Raw genomic sequence first — 17,146 nt, 5'->3', positions numbered from 1 at the left:
TCCCCCCCACCCCTGCTCAACGCCACCCTGCCTCACCCGGGATCATCCCCACAGGAGTCCGACCCTCACCCTGCGTGGACGAATGGTACGCTCCTGTCTGTGACACCCAACCCAAACAGCTGAGATCTCTTATTAAAAGGACTCAGGACACCAGGAGCTGGCTCATTTGGATTCTCGATGTGTGCACTCTTTGGATTGTCATCTATGTTAATACCGGCCGACTCTTCTATCTCTAAATCTGTCCATACAAACTAGAATTTCATTAAGTAGAGCACAGACAAGGTAGGAAAAAAATTATCTACATTCAAAAATTCTCTGAATGCTGAACACGCCATTGGCGCCGAAAATACACTCTTTCACATAAAACACACTCTGGCCCAAACCCTAACCTGGACCCTAAACCCAACCCCAGACCTCAACCCCGACACCAAACCTAACTCCAAACCTACTGCTTAAAGGGGAAGTCAAGGGGGAAAAAAATCTTCTTTACAATATGTTTTATGCGCCCCCCCCCCCACTATGGTATTCTGATTAATATTGCGTTTGTCTGATGACATCACAATGCCTAAAATGGACACATACTTGCCACTCCTTACAGAAGTTAATGTAGTGTGACATTAAATGTTTTCACAAATTCAGACCTAAACTCACCACGAAATGTAACTTGCCATAGAACAATTTGCTGTGATTAAAACGTTAGCCAGCCAGCTGGCAAAGGCTCTCATTTGGATGGAAAAGGTACGACCTTGAATGGAAACTAATCAACAACCCCCCTCTATCCAATCAAGCAATAGTTTATCAGTCAGAAGCAGTTTAACTACCTCCTTACCCCAACTTTGATAATTCTATTTATTCCCATAAATCCATGAACTCCCGAAAAGTGGACAGTTCCTGTGCGGCCGTCCTATTGTCAGTGACTGCAAGTGTGGAATTCTACAGGATTGCGGAACTCATTGCTCAGAATAAATTTGTATGAAGAACATATTTTAATATGGTATTGCTTTTATCCCTTCTGTTTTTGTCCTTTTTCTGTTTTTATCCAAATGGGGGGCCTTAAATAAAGAGGAAGTTTAACCAAAAAAAAGGATGTCCCATTCCCGTGCAAACCGCACATTTTTCAGTCTAAAGCGGAATCTCACCCTTAGATCCACCCTTAACCCCAACCCCAAACCTCACCGTTAACCCTCAACCATAACCCAAAACCCAAATCCTAGACCTTACTCCGAACATGAAAATAAACCTCAACCCTAACCACAAACTAGATGTCTTCAAAGTGAGTGCTATAACCTCCAGGCAAGAGCACTCAGTTCTCAATGACATCTGTCCTCTGATAAAATCTGAATTTTTCTGACATATGATATGATATGATATGATGTCATTGGATGTACATTGATGACCCACCCACTCCAGCAGGTGATTTGGTACAGTCTGCAATGGGACATCATTCCAGGGAGTAGAAGCACAAAGCTCCTTATAATCCCGAGGCCAGATAATTCCAACGCAAAGCGGATTAGCTCCACCCCGGCAAAGCTATTGGCTAAATTTAGTCCAGCCACGCTTGCGCCGCCTTCGTTAAACCCCTCCCACATCTCCCTTCCTCCCGTCCTGTGCGAGTTTGTCATAGTGCAAACAACCCTGTTTGTCATCTCACAAGTGGCTAATATGAATTGAAGCCAGACTTTCTCTGGGTCAAATGGATGGAAGTGTGGATGCTTCATTTTAGAATGTCCTCCACTTGTCATGCTGGAACACTGGCTAATGGAGTGCACTGGGATTATAATCCCATGGGATGGGATGGGGGTTCCTGGAATGGCAAAAACCTGAAATGAAAAAGAATAAATAGGATGGCATGACTCAAATAATTACAAATGCACATCTGCAGCCCAATAAATTAGAATATAAAAGTTCATTTACTTCAGTAGTTCAGTTCAAAAAGTGAATTTTATATTTCAGAGTAAATAGATTCATTAAACAAATAGGAATATACTGTCCAGAGGGACAGTTCTTCCATAATTTGCTTACAAATTATATGCGTTTTTTTTAGATTGGTTATTATCTAATTCAGTATTCAAATTCTTGAGCTGGTGAAATTTAGATTTTGATTAGATGTAAACCAAAATCATGAAATTGTGAAATATGGATCCAGATACTACGGCTGCAAGTTCGACAAGGGCGAACGTGCTGCAAACACAGGAATGCTGTGTGTTTTTAAGTAGATGTATAGTATATTAAAAAAAAATCTGGATCCAGATTATTTTATTTCTTTGCAACAACTTGACAAAATGTAATTGATTAAATTCAACACCCCATCATTTTTTTTGTGTACTAAATGAGCAGATAGTGGTCTTCTATTTAAGATTTTGTGAGATGTGATTTATAAATTAAACACATCCTCATTTTTTTAAACCCATTTTGACACCAAGACATGTCTTCATTCATCACTTCATCATTTACAATATCTGTTCGGACGGTGCCCCCTGCCAAATGAATGACATGTAACCAATGGGCTGTAATTACTCTTCTACTACTCTGTATGAAGTATAGAATATCCATCTATTGTCCGAACCATATTTGTTGGAAAATTACATTAAAAACTGTGACACACTTTATGTTACCACAGCACCATCTGCTGGATCTAGTGGGGCACTGCGGCATTTGCCCCGAATAGAAACATGCCACTCTTTGTTGGCAAAATGATGTTCCTTCAGTGTCTTGGCCTTTTAATTATAAAGGACCAGCGACTGTTAATCCGTCGGTCTCTGCTGAATGAAAGCGGAATGTCTTGCAGGTGAGTGGGAGGAATTAAAGTGTCCCAGCGCAAATGCCTCACATCCCATTGGACAGGGTTGACTGGACTTTAGGTCACCTGACATGATGTGAGGATCGCACAGATGTTGTTTGATGTGTTCCAAACATGTACTCAGTGGAAATACTTTTTATGGATAACATCATGCTTTATGTTGTTGTTGATGCACACACACACACACACACAAATGCATACCTGCTGTATTTACTGTATTACATGGGTGCTCTGACTCCTCAAGGTCGATACATTGCAGTGTGAGATCAACACTGATCCCTTGTGGTTAGGACTGGAAGTGTCTAGGTACAAGTACTTGTATTATTAATTTATTATAAAAATCAACAATATAAATCCATCCACCCATCTATCTTCTTCCACCTATCGTCATGGGGGCAGCAGTTTGAGCAGGGAAGGCCAGTTGTCCTCCCCAGCCACTTCATCCAGCCCAGGAGTCCCAAGGCATTCAGGCCAGCTGGTCTCCAGCGTGTCCTGGGTTGTCTTCCTCCTGGTGAGATGTGCCCAGAACACCTCAACAAGAAGGCATCCAGAAGTCATCCTAACCAGATACCCGAGCCACCTCAACTGGCTCCTCTTGATGCAGAGGGGCAGCAGCTCAACTCTGAGTCCCTCCTAGATGACCGAGCTTTTCACCCTATCTCTAAAGGAGAGCCCAGAAATTGTGCACAGGAAACACATTTTGGCCAATTGTATCTGTGATCTGGACAGGTAGATCCTTTTTTTTTTTTGTCATGACAAACCGTTACTGAGTCTGCATCAGTGCAGACGCTGCACCGATCTGCTGGTCGGTCTTCCGTTCCATCCTCCCCTTACTCATGAACAAGACGCCAAGATACATAAATTCCTTCACTTGGGGCAGGACCTCATTCGTATCCTGGAGGGGGTATTCCACCCATTTCAGACTGAGGTCCACAGTCTCAGATTTGGAGGTGCTAATTTAAAAAACACACAAAAAACATGTAAAATGTATTTTCTTTATGTTTTGGATTAAAATGTAAATAAAAATGTGGAGATTTGAACTTGCAAAACTTCCTTTTCAAAGATATCAAGGCTCGCTTTTTAACTGTTGTGGCTGAAGTTTATCCGATATCCCTTCCCTGCTTCCTCGTGTTTACTCGGTCTATTTGGCGGTGGGGTAGGGGTCCCTCTTCCATCTCTTCTGTCCAAAGTCTAAAGCGATAAAAGCCACTTGTTGGGCCACACAAAAGCAGTTGTGTACCTCTTTGTGTCACGTTTGTTTACCCGCCTCGCCGATGTTACGCTGGCATCCGTTGCAAATGACCATGTCTCCACATTAAGGGTTCCCACTCCTGCCTTTTCCCACGATCACCTTCTGTGCTCTTACAAGAATTAGGCACCAGATGTGGAGTATTCTCACTTAGGAATGTGGTTCTCTTAAAAGAGCCTATCCAGCTCCCACCTGCAATACCTGTATAGCTTCTGCACTTAAAATAAAAAGGCAGTGGATGGTATCAGGCTGGGATATTACTTGGCTATAAATGCACCACACAGGAGTGCCACTCCTGTCATTTTCCATCCCCACATTCTGTGTTCTTACAAGAATAAGGCAACAGATTGCAGTCTTTTCGGTCTGCAATATGGTTTGATTACAAATGCAGCATGCACTCCTGCCATCTTCTACCTTCGCATGTTCTCCAACAAGAATGAGGCAGCAGATGGCAGTATTATAAGATTGCAATGGGACGACTGGATTTTAGCTTAGACTGTGAGTGTAGAAAATGTCACGAGTGGCATCGAAACTGCAGGAGTGGTGCATTTTTAATCAAACCACAAACTGACACTGCTACCATCCACTGCCTTGTTCTTGGAAAAGTGCAAAAGGTAATGATGGTACAAGTGTCACTACCGCCTATTGCTTTGGTAATCAAGCCATCACCCAGGTTGATAATACTTCATTTGTTGTCTTATTCTTGTAAGAGCAAAGGTGAAAGTGAAAGATGGCAGGCAATAAGCAACACAAACCCAAATAGAAATGTCATTTTCTCATATAATTCTCCTTTATCGGTCAAGCATAATCCAAGTACCGGTACTTTTTGCTGCATTTCCACATCTTGATTTTTTTTTGTTTTGTTTACTTGGAGAAGGCAGCAGACATCTGCAATACTTTTGTTGGCCCAGTTGTGATTGATTAAAGCAGATTAGAGGACGGAGGCGTTTTTCTTCCCTGTCAGACATGTTTATTTTGGACAAAAATCATTAAACTAATGAAAAAAAAACCCTTGCCCGTCATCGGGGCTCGCCCAACTCGCCTTGTTTATTCCCTCCTCTCTTGTTTTTAACACCGATGATGTCAAACCTAATGGGGAAAACACCTTTGAAATAACACATTTGGGTTTTGTACATGTTAATCGTCTGCAACACCAGACTAGTTAAAAGTAATTGTCGAAAAAAAATCTGAAGGGAGTATCAAAACGGCAGCAATCAGTCCCCAAGTTCTCTGTTGTGACGACTGGTGGTGTGTTGAACCAACAGAGGTCAGTGTAGCACTCACAGTTAAACGCCTTCCCCACAAAACGCGACAAATTCTAAACGGTTAGGTCTAGTATGTTGAGATGAAGTGTTACAACATTGTAAAAACAACCCCCCCCCCCCACCAAAACGACGATGGAATTTTAATGTGCGTACAGGAACTGTATTTTACCATCATTATTACCGGAAACGAATTAGACATAAACGGCGCTCAATAGCGTGAACATGTTCAAAAAATAGCACAAAAATTAGACAATACATTACAAATGAATGGCGGTGGCAAGTGTGGCGGAATGTTACTTTAAGTTCAAGTCATTTAAAATTTAGTAAAATGTTCCTCAAAGTTATGTGACGTCACATGCATGGAACGTAACTTCCGCTGTTGAGCTACGCCCCCAAGAGTTGTCCTGGGAGACGCTAACAACTACGGTGAAAAGAATTGCAGTCGGGTGACACACTTGGTTCACATTTTATTCGTGCAGTGCGTGTGTGTGCGCGGGACCACGCCGCCGCTCGACACGCGTTTAAAGGGACATTTTTGGCACTTTATGGGAATTATTATGTACCAAAGAAGAGCCTGAAGCGTCCTCCTCTTCTCTTCCAGGTAAGAACTTTTTTTAAGAACACGAGCCGTTTGGATGGTTCTTCAAGCTAGTTCCGTTCCCTTTCAATGCAGTATCCTTTTCAACGAGTTTCCACGATAATGTTATTAATGTCGTTTTCAAAAAAAAATATATTTGTTGCTGTCCAACAGGCGCGAAACTTATGCCACTGCTGAAAAACAAACGGCTGAAGTCGAGCGTTTTGAGCCAATTTATTAGGAACACCCGAGATATGTCGTTCAGAGTTCTCTCAATGCCGCTGCGGTTTCGAGGCTCTCAGTTCAAAAGTTGTTCACGACGTCGAACTCTACTGACTGACCCTGCCATTTTTTGGGGTCACAGCCAGAACATGAGGAACAACCACCCAAGTCATTCTCAAAACAGGTGCTGCTAACTTCTTGCTTTCCGCTTGCTATGGCTGCGCCCCCCCCCCCCCCTACAGGGAACCCAGAGATGCCTCATTAAAATTTTCCTCAACTGCTTCATTAATAATTTATACCCCAACTTAACTCAAAAACCCATCTTATACCAGTTACCCTTAAAATGTCCCACATATGATTTAATATGAATTATAAAAAGGTAAGGACACGGCGTCAAAGTGTATGTCACCAATTGGCCATGTCATTACTCAGTGATGCATAAAAACATGTATCATACACAGCTCTTTAACTTTAGTTTGACACTTACGGAATAAAAAGTTCTGTGGTAACCTCTAAACTTGTCCTTTTATCTTTAATGCTAGCTCTTAATTTAATATTAATTGTAACTACCAGAAGCCTACGTATTTTCAGTTGAACAATTTAATGTATGCCAGAAAGATCGAGGACACAGCTGTGGTGCCTTTTCCGCTAGATTGCGGAACATCTAATCTGTCCAATATTATCCCTACTCTTAACCTGCCCTGGCCGCCCACCCACGGAGATGAGGGGCGACTCTGCCTCGGTCATGTGATGATGTGTAACCTCACAGTCTTAACTGGAATGAACTATTATGTGTGCCAAGGGTGTCATTGAGAAGGGAAGCCAAGTGAAAGCAAGAGAAAAGTCGGGGCAAAACAACAGACTACAGCTAAAGGCACCTATTTAATTATCAAGAGGCCTTATCTAACAGGTACTTGCGTTGAGTATCTCGCTGTTCCCAGCTGATCGGCTGTAAACTTCTGCCATAGTGACCTGGACCTTTCTCTGTATCATCTTGACGAATCTACTGCTTTGCTAAGGTGTTGGGGGCGGCATCTTCTAGCTTCACAGAAAGATTGTAAAAGTATGTACAGTAGATTGGTGTGAGTCTGTGAATTTTTCAGGAGGTCGTTTTGCTCTCCGGGTAAATTTGCGAGTAGATAATGCGAATTAGCAAGTGTTGACTGTATTTCAAAGTTTGTAGGAATAAGCAGTGATGATGGGGACCTCGGACTACTTTTCCCTGAGTGAATCCTCAAAATGATCCTTAAACTTTGATGTCACACTCTCCCCACATTAGATGATGGAAATTGTCAAATGACCCTAAAATAGCCTCTTAAAACCAACATTTTTCACAACCGACTTTGCTAAAGCAGTGTTTCCCAACCCTTAGTGAGTCAAGGCACACCTTTCACACTAAAAAACATACCATGGCACACCACTCTGCAAAATGATGAACAAAAAATATGGATGTGGACATGTACGTTAATTATAGTAAGTACGAGCCCTGAGATTTGCTCAAAATGGCTGCTTCAAACCAGAATGACTTCCTTTTGTGTTCGTCCGTCCACATGATGTAGGCCATGGTAATTTCACCACAGTGATGCATAGAAGATACAGCCATTGAAACATTTTCAGACAAAAAGTGTCCAAAAGTGCATTTTTGACGCAAACAAAATGATTGAAACAGGATATTATTATGAGACAAGCATATGTCGTGTGCCATGTCGCGTCAGGGTTCGTTCAAGGTCGCAAACGTTCCCCAAACGTTAGCCCCCATCGATCCCACCAAGGAGACTGACAGCGGAGCGAGGTGGGAGAAGGGACAAATGTTTGCGGAGATGAGACGATCCTCCCTCGTTGACGTCATTTTCCCGAGATTGCAAAGGGAATGGTGTGTGTGTGGGGGCGGCGGGGGGGACATTGAGGCCGTGGACCCCTAGAGTACAACTCTCCGCCAGGAACCACGAGCTTGCAACAAACTTGTGTGTTTTGTGGCATGTTCAGGCCGATACCACTGTCACAGTGATGTCATTCGGGTTAACGTAGCTTGCGAAATCTTCGTTCGACTGATTAGTTCAGCCTTTTATTGGACTTTCGGTGGCTTTATTGCAATGCAGCAACAGACCCGGAAAAAAGTAATCTACACCGGAAAATCACATGAAAGTACTCTTCTATAAAGTCGTAAGACTCCAATGTCATCACTCATTTCATCACTTGTTATAAACCATTTCTTATTTTCATGCAGAGCAGTCAACAGATTTTTACACTGCACGAAAGTTAACAATGTCAGATAAGATGCTTAAAACATTGACTGTACAGTTAATACAGAGATTTTTATGATGGATACCATTGTACTTTGTCCGCCAGCCATAATGAAATGACACAAGTGTTTGGTGAGTCTGTTTGCTCCCTTGAGAAACACGCTTTCTCAAAAAAATAAATAAAAATAAAATAAAAATGTGTACGTCTTGAGCAGCTTAATTTTTAGGTTGTGCGGATTCCAAAGCAATGGTTAAATTGAAGACATTGTGTACAGGTTAAACGCTAGCGTTTTAGTGTACACATCTTTAGATATTTCATCATTGTACCGAGTTCCCACCTTGAGCAAATTCAATTATGGACAGAAAGTGTAACTGTGTAAACAAATACAGTGTAGCTTAGTCTCTGACTAGCAGAAATCCTGGCTAGTGACATGCTTTTGGCACCATGAAAGAAAAACAAAAATGAGCAAACTAAATGTTTAATAGCACAATTGAGACTGTTCAAACAATGACAATTTCCTAAAAAGGACTATCGGTGTTGCACTTTCCTAAAAAAAAGAGTACAGTATATGATGTTAAACGTTGTTAAAAATGTAGTTTTTTTTTCTTTTTTCGGTGGTTCTGAAAAGTTTTAAACCAAGTACCATGTCAAAAAAACACGAAGCTCTACAAGTACGAGTACAAGTAAGTGTTCATCAGAAATGTGGCAAATGTTTTGTTACTAAAATGTATGTTTGACGGCTCGGTAGTCCAGTGGTTAGCACGTCGGCTTCACAGTGCAGAGGTACCGGGTTCAATTCCAGCTCCGGCCTCCCTGTGTGGAGTTTGCATGTTCTCCCCGGGCCTGCGTGGGTTTTCTCCGGGTACTCCGGTTTCCTCCCACATTCCAAAAACATGCATGGCAGGCTGATTGGTCACTCTAAATTGTCCCTAGGTCTGAGTGTGAGCGTGGATGGTTGTTCGTCTCTGTGTGCCCTGCGATTGGCTGGCAACCAATTCGGGGTGTCCCCTGCCTACTGCCCGAAGACTCCTGGGATAGGCTCCGGCACCCCCGCGACCCTAGTGAGGATAAAGCAGTTCGGAAGATGAATGAATGAATGTACAGTATGTTCGATATTATTATCGGTCAGTTTAACATTATGCATAATTTGAAGCTTAAGGCTTAAATATATGTAGAAAAAAACTGCACTGAACTTTGCATTCCGTCCGCAGTTAAACTTTGTACAAAATCTATGATACCAGCGCCGTAGTCATCTGCACGTCTTTCTTGGGCATTTTTTTTTTTTTTAAAGCAACAACACACATTTACAGGAATGTGATGGCAGGAAATAATTGCGGACGGGTCGGTCTCCTGTGAATTCCTACATAGCAGTTCCTAGTAGCTCAGTGCCGAAGCCTGGGCCGGTTTCTCATCACCGCCAACCCCCTAATTTGACCGTGATGGAGGAGACCTTGTAATTACGCTCCATTTGCCAGCGTATGGCGAGCGTTGGGAGTCTTTCAGTTATGCTGTCACTTTGACTTTGGGGTGGCTCAAAAGTCTCATTGTTGGATTTTTGAAGCATTTTGAAGTCCACGCAAACACGCAATCTAGCCGAGAACCTCATTAAATGCAAGCGCGATTGCTAAATGTGATGTCTCAAGTGACTCGAACAACGAAACTTTCCATTTTCTTCACATTCCGTTCATTCCATTGTAACGTGGAACACGGCGGGCAGCTCTTTCGGCGTGTCAGTGCACAGTTTCGCCCTGAGCGCCAAACCTCCAATATTGCAGCGGAGGGATGCAGAGAAGTTGTACATTTTGACCCTGTTTGCCATGGTGACGCAATAACATTCTGGCCAAACTGGACCGAACCACATCACTCGCTGGAAGCGAGGCTCGCAGCCATCAATCAGATGCCACTCTGATGTCATCCTTTCCCTCGCTCACATCCGCTAGTGGGGCGCATTTGCATGGGTCATTTTTGGATTGCTGTAATTTCCTTTTACATTCTATACTCAATCAAAAACTGTACACATTAGGATCAAAAATATAAATGTAATGATGCCCCAACGTGACCTCAAACTATTTGACAAAATACGCCTAAGGTCGTACCATTCAAAATTCGATACAACATACATCAATACATACCTCGACTCAGACCTAGAATTATGATGATGTCATCCCCATAAACCCTCATGCTATCCGCTATATTCAGAAAATCAGGTGAGCAACCCGAAAATAGCTTTGCGGACTTCCTGTGCATGCTGCTCTAACCAGCAACTACGGGTTTGATGACATGATGGTTTGAAGCCGACCGTGACAAAATTGTGTTTTCTTTTTCGTATAGTGTCTTATGCTTTGAGCATGTTATACTCTATATAGTGCAAGATACAAGTATACAGTAATCTGAGATAGGAAATGGTGAACTGGTTCTTTTCAGAACCGGTTACCAGTAATTCGATACCTAGGCATCGTTTGTTGACTTGTCTAACAATTCCACATATTGATTTCACTTACGCCACAAATGGGTAATGTCGTCACACACAAGCAGGATGCTTTGGTTCTGTACTTTTCCAACATGATGTCACCAGTGCAAGGTCTCCCGTACAATGTAATCCTCTTTTGTTAATATGGTTATTTTGATATGTGAGGCATATGTACATTTCACAAAGACGACAGAAAACATGTTATCGTGTCAACGTTTCTACTATCGTGTCTTTTGTAATCTTCAGCAAACTGCATATAATTAATATGGCAAGTCAGCTTGATTTGTCGGGTTAAAGCTTTCACTTCTCAATCTTTTGCCGCACCGCTGCCACAAGGTGGCACACGGAACGACTATATAGGGAAGTGTCTCATAATACATAATCACCGTACATAAGAAACCTATGGCGCAAAATGAAATAAAAAAAATCAATATTTTCGTCAGCAAGTCGAGGCGAAACACAGGCGCAGCTGGCGCTAGCAAGTTCGGCAACGAGCTTCGGCTGGCTATTCCTGCCTGCAAAGCGCATTGCTGTTTCGCTACAAACTCAGCAGTCACAGCCTCCATGGTGGCGAATAAGCCAAACTTCTAACAGGTATCTTTATCACGAAGGGATAACGCGGAGTAATTAACAGAGGGGAGGTCGGAGAAGCTGCAGTATGTTAATTACTAAACTAACCTATTGTTATCGTGAAAGACTGGAATTCAAAAGTGCTCGGGCGTCTGAGTGCACTTTACAAAGGTCTCGCTGGAACTGCGTTTACGCAGAGCGTATCCATTCGTGATCAGCAAAATAACAGGCAATTTAATAAGTGCCTGGAGAGAAAATGAATGCAAAGTAATACTACACACACGGCGAAACCGGAAACGTTACGGCGAACCACAAGTCAATCTCGATACGTGGCCTAAAAGATGATATGTGCATTAATATTGAGGATAAGCGGAATTCAGAAAATGGACGTGTACAGTATATTGAATATACAAATGTGTCACTTCAAAATAACGTGAGAAAAAGTAAGCCATCGCGTGTTGCATAATTTTTGGGGGAATAACTGAAAATGTATCATGGTATATCGCTATCGTGATGTAATTTAATGGGTATGAAAATGGACAATATTGTGAGAGAAGGTTTGATTCCATATCGCCCAGCGCTACTAAAAAGACCACTAATTGTGGATAAGTGTCCGAGACGGTGACACAACAACAGTCACCTCTCTATTACATCATCCCTGTGCCTCACTCTCCAGGAATGATCAATCAGTTACCCAATGCTTGGCTCAAGCATAAATTGATTAGCCATACCTACCCATTTTCTCCAGAAAATTACAAAAGTGGGTTTTTAACCGTATTCATTGTAACACTGATGACTGGCAAAGGCGCAGTGTGTGTTCTTTCATGAACCTGCACTGGCAGCCGCACTTTTAGAGCCGCTTGTCGGCCTTAAACCGACCCGCAGCTCGCTGGCTCCGCCTGCCCGCAGGTGACATCAGCACTTTGATCAGCCTTAGCTCCTGTGTTCGCACAAAGCCATATTTAGTCGCGGCGAGAGCTCACATGCCCGGATACCTGCAGGGTAAACACACCTGCTCGGCTCTCTCTAATGGACTTATGATGACCACCACCTGAAAGAGGTACGTCCGCCCACAGACGGCGCCGCCGCTTAATCCGTGGGGTAAGGTCTCATCCATGCCACCACCCACTATATCAACTTTTATGTCGGACTTGCAAGTTGCGTGCAACCACCCTTGATTATACTCCAAGGGATAAAGTCCAAACGGCGTCGCCTGGCAACAGTGCACTGATAACACTCCGTGGGTTTCATAACAACACGTGTTAGTGGCCGAGTTGTAAAATTGTCTCCGCTTAGGTGACATGATGCATTCGCTCTGGTACTTGCTGAAGGGTCGAATAGCATGAAACTAGCCTTTAGATCACGGTATCCCTTCATCATGTGCAGACAGTACGCGCAAAATTGCACATCACTCATATTTTTATCAACAAATTGAATTTGAAAACAGTAGTCCTGTAAAATTGTGGCACACAAGGCTTTAAATATACAAGTATTGTTAAGTTCATTTTAAGGGATTTGGTGCAAAAAAAATGCTTTCATGTGAGTAAAAATGGCAATCTCAGTACAATTTTTCCTTTCAAAGTGAAAATAATGAACCCGTTTGGGAAGAAACAATAAGTAGCCACACAGTATTTGCTTTAGTGGAAGACATAAAATGATGGAGTGGACTTGAGTTTGACAATGTTGAAGCCAGCGTACATATGGTCTTAAAATAATTAATCATAGTTTGAATCTGAAACGTTTGTATCGACCAAATCTTGTGGCAGACTTAGCTGATTCAGAGACATGGTCCTTTTTTCAAGTTCCTGCGTGTCTACATCTCGGCAGACCTCACCTGGCCCATTAACATCCGCCATCAGGTGAAGGAAGCATGCCAAAGACTGTGCTTTCTCAATAAATTACATCAAGCCCCGCCAACCCAACACCCGGTGCTAAACTTGTTCACATCCACCATGGAGAATCTGTTGGCCTAATGTTGCATAAGTTGGTTCAGCTGGTCTACTGTGACGTACAAGACTTACCTGTCGCAGGTGGTTAAAGCAGCAGAGTGAGCAAATGAATGGTCACTACCCACCCTCAGAGACACCTGCACTGGCTGAATGCTGCGGAATGCTAGTGGGATCATCAATGATCCCTGCTACCCCAGACACGGACTAATTAATCAGTTATCCCAGTTTTATTCGGTTCAATGTCGGAATCGGCATTGGCTTAAAAAAAAAATTGTTGGACCCCAATAAAAACATAAGAAAATAGATTAATGTGCCACATGATGTAGCGTGTGTGTGCAATTTCCTGTATTGTGAAAGCACCCTGTAGGCCCTGTGTTGCTTCCAGCAAACGTGACTTAGTGCCAGAAACTGTTCACTGACATCCCAGCTGGGCTTTATTATAAAACTAGACACTCAACATTGTGTTTTCAAATACAACACGCACTTTGTTTTAGAAACAGAAACATCACATTTGTTAGCTCAATGCTAGCAGTCAGTGAAAAACCCAGTCGACGAGAGAGCAAAAATTTGAATTAGAAATTTAGGGTGAGATTGACAAATGACTTTCACAACCTTGCGGCTCACCTTATTAAAAGGTGTAGTGTCTGTTACTGGTGCTATTCCTGTATTTAACACATACACAAGACTCATTGTATTATTGGACGCAGGCATGTGAAAAAGTATGCTATCTTAAAATATATTGTGTGGAGTGCATGCACACTAAGTGCTATATAAATCAGGATGTATTGTATTGTACAAGTACTGTATATGTTTTTAAAAAGGCAGCAGGAGCAAAATTGAGTTCAGTTGTACTTTATTGAAGTATTTAACAATGTACTCACCTTGTTTTTTGATCATTCCTCATCCTCAAATCCATCAAACTCACAGCTACTCCCTTTCTTCCTCATTGCTTTTTTTAGGCTGCTATTGGAAGCTGGCTGTGTTGTATACTTCTTGGTCCAACACACCGCAATGATAATGTCTCACATGGTTTTTATTTCACCACATTGTGTCTGTCTGCTTGTTGCATGACATAGAAGAGCAACTTTACCCATCCGTGCGAGTGAGTAGCCAGCAGTGTTGAGTGCTCAGTAAATAAAATAAATAAACAAATACATTAAAAATACGATATCTTGACCGTGATATCTTGGCCCATCAGAGGCAGGCTTCTTATGTCTGATTTTAGTCATCCGTATGAATCAGAGAAGGAGGAGAGGCCTTTAAGTCGACACATTCATTTCCTGTTTTAAGCAGGTCTTGTGTGCTTTAGGGCAGAGTTTCCTGAGAACACTGTGGCGTGGTCTTCAATAGAGGAAGTGAGCTGGTGGTGCGCGAGAAGTCGGGATTTGGGGCGGTTTTCAATGACGACAACCAGACCGACTTGACACTTATTTGTCACCCGTCACCGTCTTGGTCATGGTGCATCGGGCTTAAGCCAAGCCACACAAACACATGGTTCTGAGTGATTGACACAAATACCCGACAAACCACAAACCATGGTGGTAATGCTCTTTTTTTTGCTGTTAGTTATCATCACTGTTGGTTAAAAGTGACTCACCGGGGCGAAGCAAAGCTGTATTTTCTCCAACAGTGAGCAGCCAGTCATTACTGTAGGGTGGTATTAATCTGATCAGATCCACCGCAGGAACAGGTTGCCGGTCACTCGGGATCGGCTGCGCTAAACCTATTAGTTCCCAAATGGGACTTGCCACCACTTTCTTTTGCTACAACTCAACCGTCGTCTCCTGACTCTACCACTTTAAAGGGTATTTAGCACTTCCTTTATCAGCATTTTAGCTGAAAAAATACAAAAATTGCATCAGTTTGGCCCTTTTTTTCTCATTTTTAAAAAAACAGTTTTTAATATACAAAGACAGGAATGTTCAAGAACAAGAACCCTTGTTTACCACTCTGCTTTCTCCTGCGTCAACACCTCACTGGCTATTAGCCAGCAGCAAATGCTAGCTACTCCTTTTTGAATGTGTCCTGCCTGACACAGTCAACGTTTTAATTACCCTCACAAATTATTGTTAAATGTCCCTTGGTGATTGCTATCATTATTATTATTATTATGATTCTATTTGCGTCCTATGGGATGTTTTCGAAGACAGACATATGCGTTGCTTTTGTATGACGGTGGTCTATTGGAGTATAGAAACTTAGAAGTCCAAACTACAGTTTTTGAAAATAGTTTCAGCGTCAGGAACAGAACCAAGATCTTTTGAACCATGCGAACTTGCGAGATGGAGGACACTAAGCTGCGTAACTATAGGGAGTCGATCATTTTGGTCTGGTGAGATTGCCTTACTTATGGACAGGGAGACAATGATGCAGGTTTGTGCAGAGCGAGACCGGAAGCTACATGTCGCTCTAAATATCATGCACATTCTTTCTCAAGACGTAACCATGCCTGAACGTGACGTTGGCTCTTCTGTTTGCTTAGCAACGTCCACAAAGAGCCTCTGCGGCTGAATGGCGCGGACACAAAAGGTTGAGGGTCAGATCGATGGCATCCAACTTGGGGAGGAGCGTTCATCAAGGCTTGGTCCCTGATTACAGGCCGGCCCTCCGTGCCCATCTCACAATAAGAGAATGCTATCTGGGCTGACAGGTATTTGGTTTCAGCAGGCCAAAGTAATAACTGTCACCACAAACACTCAGGCGACCTTTCATCCCGCTGCCCGGTGTTGTCGGCTGGCCGTTTCTGTGTGCACACAGGACGCTTTTGTGCAGGGGGAGCGGTAGTGAGGGGAGGGGGTCACGTCAATGGGCAGGTTTGATTAAATCAAACAGCCGTGACTATCTAAATGGTGGTGGATGCAGTTGGGCCCCAGAGGTACTGACGTCGCTTGAACTAATTTAGCCACAGAGCTGATAGTGGGTCTTTAAAAATAAGCACCAGGACGGTTCAGCATGTCGCAGAGGTCTGGGCCCCGTGTATGCCACAAGGCCGCTACTAGTTAACTGGTGCAGGACGCAGGAATGGGGGTTAAACAAACGTCAAGTTAAACATCAAACTGCACTGAATCACGCACCACCAACATTTTTTTTAATCACACGGCATTGCTCATGTTGCGACTCAGTTTGGGACTGGTGACTAGTCAAGACTTCACGCTGTAAATGTTTTCCTCTGTGAGCCAGACTCCATAAATGGAAGGAATCTTGTATTGTGTTAACCTTTAAGATTTCTCTCACAGTACACAGCCCACAGAATTTGGGGAATTCGAGGGAGTGATTACCCTCAAAACGTTGAGCAAATAGTATCACACAAAATCTTTGGGACAAGTTCTACCCTCAGAACTGGTAGAAATAAATTCAAAATGGCAAAATAAAATAAAATGGCAGCCTTCTTCTGGTTTTATTTATTGATTTATTGATTTAAAAAAATACTGGTCATGCATCTGTCTAGCTCAATTTTGGTTGCAATTCAAGAATCTTTCCAGCATCTCCCACAAAGCCACCCGAATGGCATTGTAATCTTTGGTTCAACAAGGGAAACGTCATCAATCAGACAGGTAGATTTTTTTTTTCCCACTTTATCTCAAGCTGGCCACGTTTTATGGGAATATGGCTATGACAAGTTCCTGTCAAATCTGAAATAATATGTTCTGTTTTTGTAGCAGTGACACTTATCACTGGTTCCTATCAACAGGACTTATCTGGTGTTCTATAATGTGATCAGGTGTCTGGTAAATTCTCTTTTGCTCTGGAGTATTTATCAATATAACAGTTGGTTAACTGTGAGCTTTGCTCCTCGGTTC

At 42.7% G+C, this 17,146-nt stretch overlaps 1 protein-coding gene across 7 annotated transcripts in view; it reads left to right on the top strand.

The window, feature by feature from the left end:
* The first annotated feature begins 5,745 nt into the window (after window positions 1–5,745).
* akap13a (A-kinase anchoring protein 13a) overlaps window positions 5,746–17,146 on the top strand; it is an 87,524-nt gene continuing 76,123 nt past the window's right edge. For 5 of the 7 annotated variants that reach the window (XM_086107560.1, XM_086107561.1, XM_086107562.1 and 2 more), the window contains exon 1: window positions 5,746–5,915. The gene's annotated coding sequence lies outside the window, so the exon portion shown is untranslated. Of the gene's footprint in view, window positions 5,916–12,345; window positions 12,499–17,146 lie in introns of those variants that run through there. The other 2 variants (XM_086107557.1, XM_086107558.1) reach the window with 2 other exon arrangements.

The sequence above is a fragment of the Hippocampus guttulatus genome, chromosome 3 (genome assembly GCF_054856545.1).
Source record: "Hippocampus guttulatus isolate MCC_2025c chromosome 3, RoL_Hgut_1.0, whole genome shotgun sequence".
NCBI classification, from domain to species: Eukaryota; Metazoa; Chordata; class Actinopteri; order Syngnathiformes; family Syngnathidae; genus Hippocampus; species Hippocampus guttulatus.
This window is presented reverse-complemented; position numbering and strand designations above follow the sequence as displayed.